The sequence below is a fragment of the Trichechus manatus genome, unplaced genomic scaffold (genome assembly GCF_000243295.1).
Source record: "Trichechus manatus latirostris isolate Lorelei unplaced genomic scaffold, TriManLat1.0 scaffold00042, whole genome shotgun sequence".
Classification (NCBI taxonomy): Eukaryota; Metazoa; Chordata; class Mammalia; order Sirenia; family Trichechidae; genus Trichechus; species Trichechus manatus.
This window is the reverse complement of record NW_004443978.1, coordinates 707,497-714,650: the sequence shown is the minus strand read 5'-3', so window position 1 is coordinate 714,650 and position 7,154 is coordinate 707,497.

Genomic DNA, 7,154 nt, shown 5'->3' with positions numbered 1-7,154 from the left:
CCACACTCCCCAACTCCACCCCTTCCTGGCATGCTATATATAGAACCACTGGGGTCTACTAGGTTTATTATGCACTTACTCAGCCTGTAAGTGCAAGGAAGTGCTGGAGATACAGGAATGCCTCTCCTGAGGAGTTCACACTCAAAGTCAGGGGTTAGCAAGCCTTTTCTGTAAAGAGCAGATAGTTAGTATCTTATGCTTTGTGGGCCATATAGTCACTGCTGCAACTGCTTAAGTCTGCTGTTGAGGTGCAAAATTGACCATAGACAAAATAAATGAATGATCACAGCTGTGTTCCGATAAACTCTGTTTTACGGACACTGAAATTTGAACACCATATAATTTCATGTGTCATGAGTTATTCTTCTTTTGATTTTTTTAAATCATTTAAAAACATAAAAAGAATTCTTAGTTGTAGCTCACACAAACACAGGCAGTGGGCTAAAATTTGGCCTGAGGGCAACAGCTTGCTAACCCCTGCTCTCAGTAGACAGAGGCAGCCACCTCTGCTAGAGTTCTGAAGTAGGCCAGTTGCATGAGTGATACAGTAGAGGGACCAGCACCTAGTGCAGGTATGAGGGTTGAACCTTCCCTTTGGAGAATTGTCTGCTGGGATAGAATCCTTGGGTGAAGCCAGGAGAAAGTGAGCCCAGTGGGCCTAGGTGTACTGGCCCCTAACTTTAGAGCAGGCAGAAACCACCGGACTAAGGAAGGATCTGGAGCATGTAGGTCTGCAAGGGTGAGGGTAAGGAGACTGTCTTAGTCATCTAGTGCTGCTCTAACAAATACAACAGGTGGGTGGCTTTCACAAAGAGAAATTTATTTTCTCACAGTCTAGTAGGCTAGAAGTCCAAATTCAGGGCATCAGCTCCAGGGGAAGGCTTTCTCTCTCTGTTGGCTCTGGAGGAAAGTCCTCATCATCATCAGTCTTCCCCCAGACTAGGAGCATCTCTGCGCAGGAACCTCAGGTCCAAAGGACGGGCTCTGCTCCTGGTGCTACTTTCTTGGTGGTAGGAGGTCCCCCAACTCTCTGCTTGCTTCCCTTTCCTTTTATCTCTTAGAAGAGGTAAAAGGTGGTACAGGCCCCACCCCAGGGAAACTCCCTTTACATTGGATCAGGGACCTGAGTAAGGGTGGTGTTACAATTCCACTCTAATCCTCTTTAACGTAAAATTACAATCACAAAATGTTCGAGGACAACCACACAACCCTGGGAATCATGGCCTAGCCAAACTGATACACACATTTTTGTGGGGACACAGTTCAATCCACGACAGAGACCATAGGGATTAGGTAGACAGAAGGTGGTTGAAGGCCACAGCTGCACAGTGGGACTCCTCTGTACACCCAAGAGTACAGCTTGATGAATTTTTACACATGTACACACCAGATTGACTCAATGCATCTATCAGTTTGTTGTACTGTGGTGGCTTGCATGTTGCTGTGATTGCTGGAAGCTACGCCACTGGTATTCAAATACAAGCAGGGTCAAACATGGTGGACAGGTTTCAGCTGAGCTTCCAGACCAAGACTGACTAGGAAGAAGGAAGTGGAGGTCTACTTCTGAAAAAAATTAGCCAGTGAAAACCTTATGAATAACAGTGGAACATTGTCTGAAATAGTGCCAGAAGATGAGCCTCTCAGATTGGAAGGCACTCAAAATAAGACTGAGGAAGAGCTGCCTCCTCAAAGTAGAGTACGCCTTAATGATGTGGATGGAGTCAAGCTTTTGGAACCTTCATCTGCTGATGTGGCATGACTCAAAATGAGAAGAAACAGCTGAAAACATACATTAATAATAGAAACATGGAATGTAGGAAGTATGAATCTAGGAAAATTGGAAATCATCAAAAAAGAAATGGTGCAGTGGATAAGAGCTATGGTGAGCTATGGCTGCTAACCAAAAGGCTGGCAGTTCAAATCCACCAGCCGCTCCTTGGAAGCCCTATGGGGCAGTTCTACTCTGTCCTACAGGGTTGCTATGAATCAAAATCAACTGGATGGCAACTGTTTTTTTCTTATGCCTGCGAAAGCTGGACAATGAATAAGGAAGACCGAAGGAGAACTGATGCCTTTGAATTATGGTGTTGGTGAAGAATATTGAATATACTATGGACTGTGAGAAGAAAGAACAAATCTGTCTTGGAAGAAGTACAGCCAGAATGCTCCTTAAGAGCAAGGATGGGGATACTTTGTCTCACAGACTTTGGACATGTTATTAGGAGGGACCAGTCCCTGGAGAAGGATATCATGGCCTGGTAAAGTAGAGGGTCAGCGAAAAAGAGGAAGACCCTCAAGAAGATTAGATTGAGATGGTAGATGCAACAATGGGCTCAAGCACGACAACAATCATGAGGATGGTGCAGGACCGGCAGTGTTTCGTTCTGTTGTACATAAGGTCACTATGAGTCAGAACCAACCCAACGGCACCTAACAACAACGACAACACCAGATTGAAGTAAAGAACTTTCCAGATCCCAACTCACTCACTCACCACCCCTCCCAGTTACCACCCTCCCCTAAGGTGAAAACTCATCCTCACTTTTGTTAGCCTACGTTGGTCATGCCTGACCTGGGATCCCACAGGGCGTGCTCTTTTGTGCAGGCTTCTCTCACTCAGCGTGTCCACTGTGTTGTTGGGTGTGGTTGTAGCTGCTTCACCCTCTGGATGCTGAGTGTCTGGTCTGTGGAGGCACCACAGCTTATTTATCTGCTCCAGTGTTAGTGGACGCTGCATGGTCTCCAGTTTGGGACTGTCTTAGGTTGGGTTCTCTAGAGAAGCAAAACCAGTGAAGTAGCTACAAATATGTATATATAAAGAGAGAAAGAGAGATTTATGTCAAGGAAATGGCTCACGCAGCTGTAGAGGCTGGAAAGTCCCAAGTCCATGAGTCAGGCTGGAGGCTTCTCCTGACTCATGTAGCTGCAGCGGCTGGTGAACTCAAGATTAGCAGGTCAGACAACAGGCCTCTGGCTCACAGGCTGCAGAGGCTGACAAATCCCAAGATTGGTGGGTGAGCCGGCAGGCTGCTGGCTCACACACTGTGGAGGCTGATGAATCACAAGTTTGGCAGGTAAGCTGGTATCTCAAGTCCCTAGAACTAGAGGTCAGATGAACAGGAACCAGCTGCAGGATCCAGAGCAAGCAAAAGCCCTTAAGCTTTGCCTGAAAGTCCACCTATATTTGGATGCAGGCCACACCCCAAAGGAAACTCCCTTTCAATTGATTGGCTACTCACAGCAGATCCCATCATGGAGGTGATCACATTATGTCAGATATCAACATGGAGGTGATTACATCTGTATATGACTGCCAAACTACATCATAACTGCCAAACTACTGAAAATCATGGCCCAGACAAGATGACACAAAACCTTAACGATCACAGGGACCATTCTGAATACAGCTTTTATGAAAATTTTTCTGCATGCCTTTTAGTGGACATAGCATTGATTTTTGTTGGGTATTTTCTTTAGAATAGACTTCCTGGGTCATCAGTATGTGTTTTCCTACTTTAGTCAATGTGTCTGTATCGCATAGTGGTTTGAAGGGGTGTTGTTGACGTACAACTAAAGCAGTCGAAGTGCGGGTCGGGCCTGTGGTGCAGGAATGTTGCAGTGCCCAGCAGCCAGGGGACAGGACAGAGCAGCCCTCAGGAGCCCCTAACTGTGACATTAGTGTGTGGACCTGAAGGGTCCAAGGCAACTTTACCCAGATCTCAAATGACAGAGGCTCTAGCTGACATCTGGGTTACACAGACTGTACTGAATTAGAATCTATGGTACTTGCAACTAGTTGGATTTGAGGGGCAATGAAAGGGAGGGATAAAAACAAAACTTCAAAGTTTTGAGTCTGGGTCGTGGAAAAGAGGTGTGCTTGGATGTAACATCAAACCATGGAGATACAGGCTGAGTAAGGAGACAAAGTTACTGGCATGGGAGGACAGGCAGGGGTGGAAGATGGGCTGGGTTTCATGTGTGCAGAGGGGATGAGACCAGGAGGGACAAGAAATCAGATCCCAGAGGGCAAGTGCAGAGGAGGAAGTAGAAATGGGAGTTTCTGTTGATGACAAAGTTGAGTGTGTGGTCCTTGGGTGATAGCCACGGAAGGTTTCCGAGCAGAGGTCAGAGTCCCGGATTGTGGCAGCAGGGTCATCAGCCTGGATGTCAGCTTCCCAGAGGGTGGTCCTAGGTAACTACGCTGGGGATACCAGGATGTCCAGCTAGGGTCCAGGGCATCTTCCAGTGGGCAGCAAGATCCCTGCTCTAAGTGGGCAGAAACTCAGAAAGAAAGCTGCTGGTGAGAGTACGGTGGTGCCCCAGTGCCAGGACCTGCAAGTAAGGTGTCAGAACTTGCAGGCAGGAACCAGGTAACTTTGGTTTTGGGAAGGAGGAGGAAGAAGAGAGAAGGGGTGCTGGGACAGAATCAGGCATGATCAGGAGAGGAGAGACGCTGGCAGGAGTGTGGACAAATCCAAGATCTCATCCTTGGCTTTGCAAGTTGAGAAACTAGACTTTATTCAGCCATCTAGGGATAATCAGACTGCAGGAAATTGAGTCATGTAGCAAGTCTCAGGAGATACCAGTTTGTAAGCAGAAAGACAAATATTTATTTATGATATGGCATACCTGGTCCCCAAAAAGGTATTGGTTGTTCTTTAACAGCCACATGGGTACAATCTCTGGTGAGTCTAGCATGATCTGGAAGCCTTCTTGGCAAACTCCAATCAGAGAGAACTGGATGTACCAAAGGACTTGTCCATCCAGTGCCATGCCCAGATGAGCTGCTCTTCTCTGCTCCCTGCTCAGCACTCTGAGGAAGGGAGTATGGGTACTTCTTGATTCTTCACAACCCCTTTTCCAGTAATCTCTGTCATCACAACTTCTGTCCAGCTATTTTACTTTGAAGCCTTGCTATTTGGTGCCAGGATCTGGGAGTTTGTTAAAAATGCATACTCTCGGGCCCCACTTGAGACTTGCTGAATGAGAACTTGTATTTTAATAAGATCCCCAGGTGATTCTGTGCCCCTTAAAGTAAGAGAAGCAATGACATAATAGGTTGCGACTGTAACCTGGACAGAGAGCTGGGTCTCCTCGGGGCCAGCCTCATGATGCTTCAGAAAAGGGAAAAATCTGACTTGAGAAGCCTTGAAGAATAATGTAGTTCTTTACCCTGGTTTTCTTACAGGATTTTTCAGAGCTCATCATATAGACAGTATCCCAAAAGTCCTCATTGGCCACCTCTGTCTCCCCAAGCCTCTCTCTTCCTCTCCTCATCTGTCTTGGTATTTTCCATGGATGTGCAGCACAGCACTGGCACAGAGCTGGAGCTGAGCAAGTGCCAGGTGATGAAGAAACGAGACTTCAGGGGCACTCACACATCCAGGGCAGGCAGGACAGGATAGTTGACCAAGTGTCCAGGTTCAAGTCCTGTACTGCCACTTGCAGCCTGAAGGGGTGAGTTGCTGTCTTAGTCATCTAGTGCTGCTATAACAGAAACACCACAAGTGGATGGCTTTAACAAAGAGAAATTTATTTCTTCACAGTAAAGTAGGCTAAAAGTCCAAATTCACAGTGTCAGCTCCAGAGGAAGGCTTTCTCTCTCTGTCGGCCTTCTCATCAATCTTCCCCCGGACTAGAAGCTTCTCTGCTTTCTTGGTGGTATGAGGGCCACCTGTCTCTCTGCTCGCTTCTGTCTTTCATATCTCAAGAGATTATCTCCGGACACAGTCCAATCTTGTAGATCGAGTCCTGCCTCACTAACACAACTGCCACCATCCTCCCTCATTAACATCATAGAGGCAGGATTTACAACACATGGGAAAATCACACAATACCGGGAATCATGGCCCAGCCAAACTGATATACACATTTTTGGGGGGACATAATTCAATTCAAGAAACTTGCTCAGCCCTTTTCAGCCCCATTGCTCATTTGCCCATGAGGTCCAGGCCCCTCACAGGTTGCTGACCTCATTCAGTGGGGTAACATGTGAATGGAGCTGGTTCAGGCCACGCAGCAAGTGTGTGTCCCTGCCTCCTCCCAAGACACCGGGGGAGATCTGTGAGGTACACTTCAGTGGTGCAGCAAATCAACTCATGGAAAGACTCGTTTTCTAGGATAATTTCCAAGGTGACTGTTGTTATTAATTTGATTTATATATATGTGTATATTTCTGAAACTATATAACAAAACATTTGCTATTTCAATCATTTTTACGTGTACAATTTGGTGATATTAATTACATTTGCTATGTTGTGCCACCATCACCACTATCCGTTTCCAAATGTTTCTCATCATCCCAAACAGAAACTCAGCACCCCTTAAGCAATAACTCCCCAGTGCTCCCCTCCCCAGCCCCTTTGAGACTGATAGGTTTAACTGTGCTGGCAGAATAAAAGAGCTGTTAAAAGACTACCACCTAGAAGTTGGGTAAACAGGAACCACATCCTGTCAACATAAAATAAGGTTAGAACAACATGTGAATTACTACCTCCTCCTCAGTGTTTTTCTAGTCCCTTTCCCCTTCTTACAGGCTCCGCATGCGCAGAAGAACAAATTGTGACTGCTGTTTTGGCCCACCGAAGGGAGCAAAGTAATACAGAAGATCAGTGCGCCTGTGCCATATCTCATATCCCATAAGTGATGCCGAGAGCTTATGAGGGAACTCATCTTTAATATCAGCAAGTTCCATCTTGGATTCCTAATTAGTATGCACTACCATTCCAAGGAGTACCTGCCCCTTGGAAGAAACCCACTGAATGTTCACTGCTCTATTGTCCGCACCAAATCCATATAAGCCGTAGCCTTGCTTCTCCTTGCGAGTCAGTCTTTTGGAGACGCATGAGCCCCCGACTGACTCTTTTTACTTGTCACAAAATAAACCTGTTAGAGCTGAACCCCAAAATTGTCACCTCTGTGTATTCTTACAAGAGAAAGACAGGACCCATTGAGTACTGAGAGCCTCCATGCCCTCGGTGGTAACACCCTGTAACCACTAATAAACTTTGTCTCTATGCATTTGGCTATTCTAGATATTTCATATAAATGGAATCATACAATATTTGTCCTTTTGCGACTGACTTATTTCACTCAGAGTTTTCAAGATTCATCCATGTGGTATTGTATCACAAATTTATTTCTTTTTATGGCAG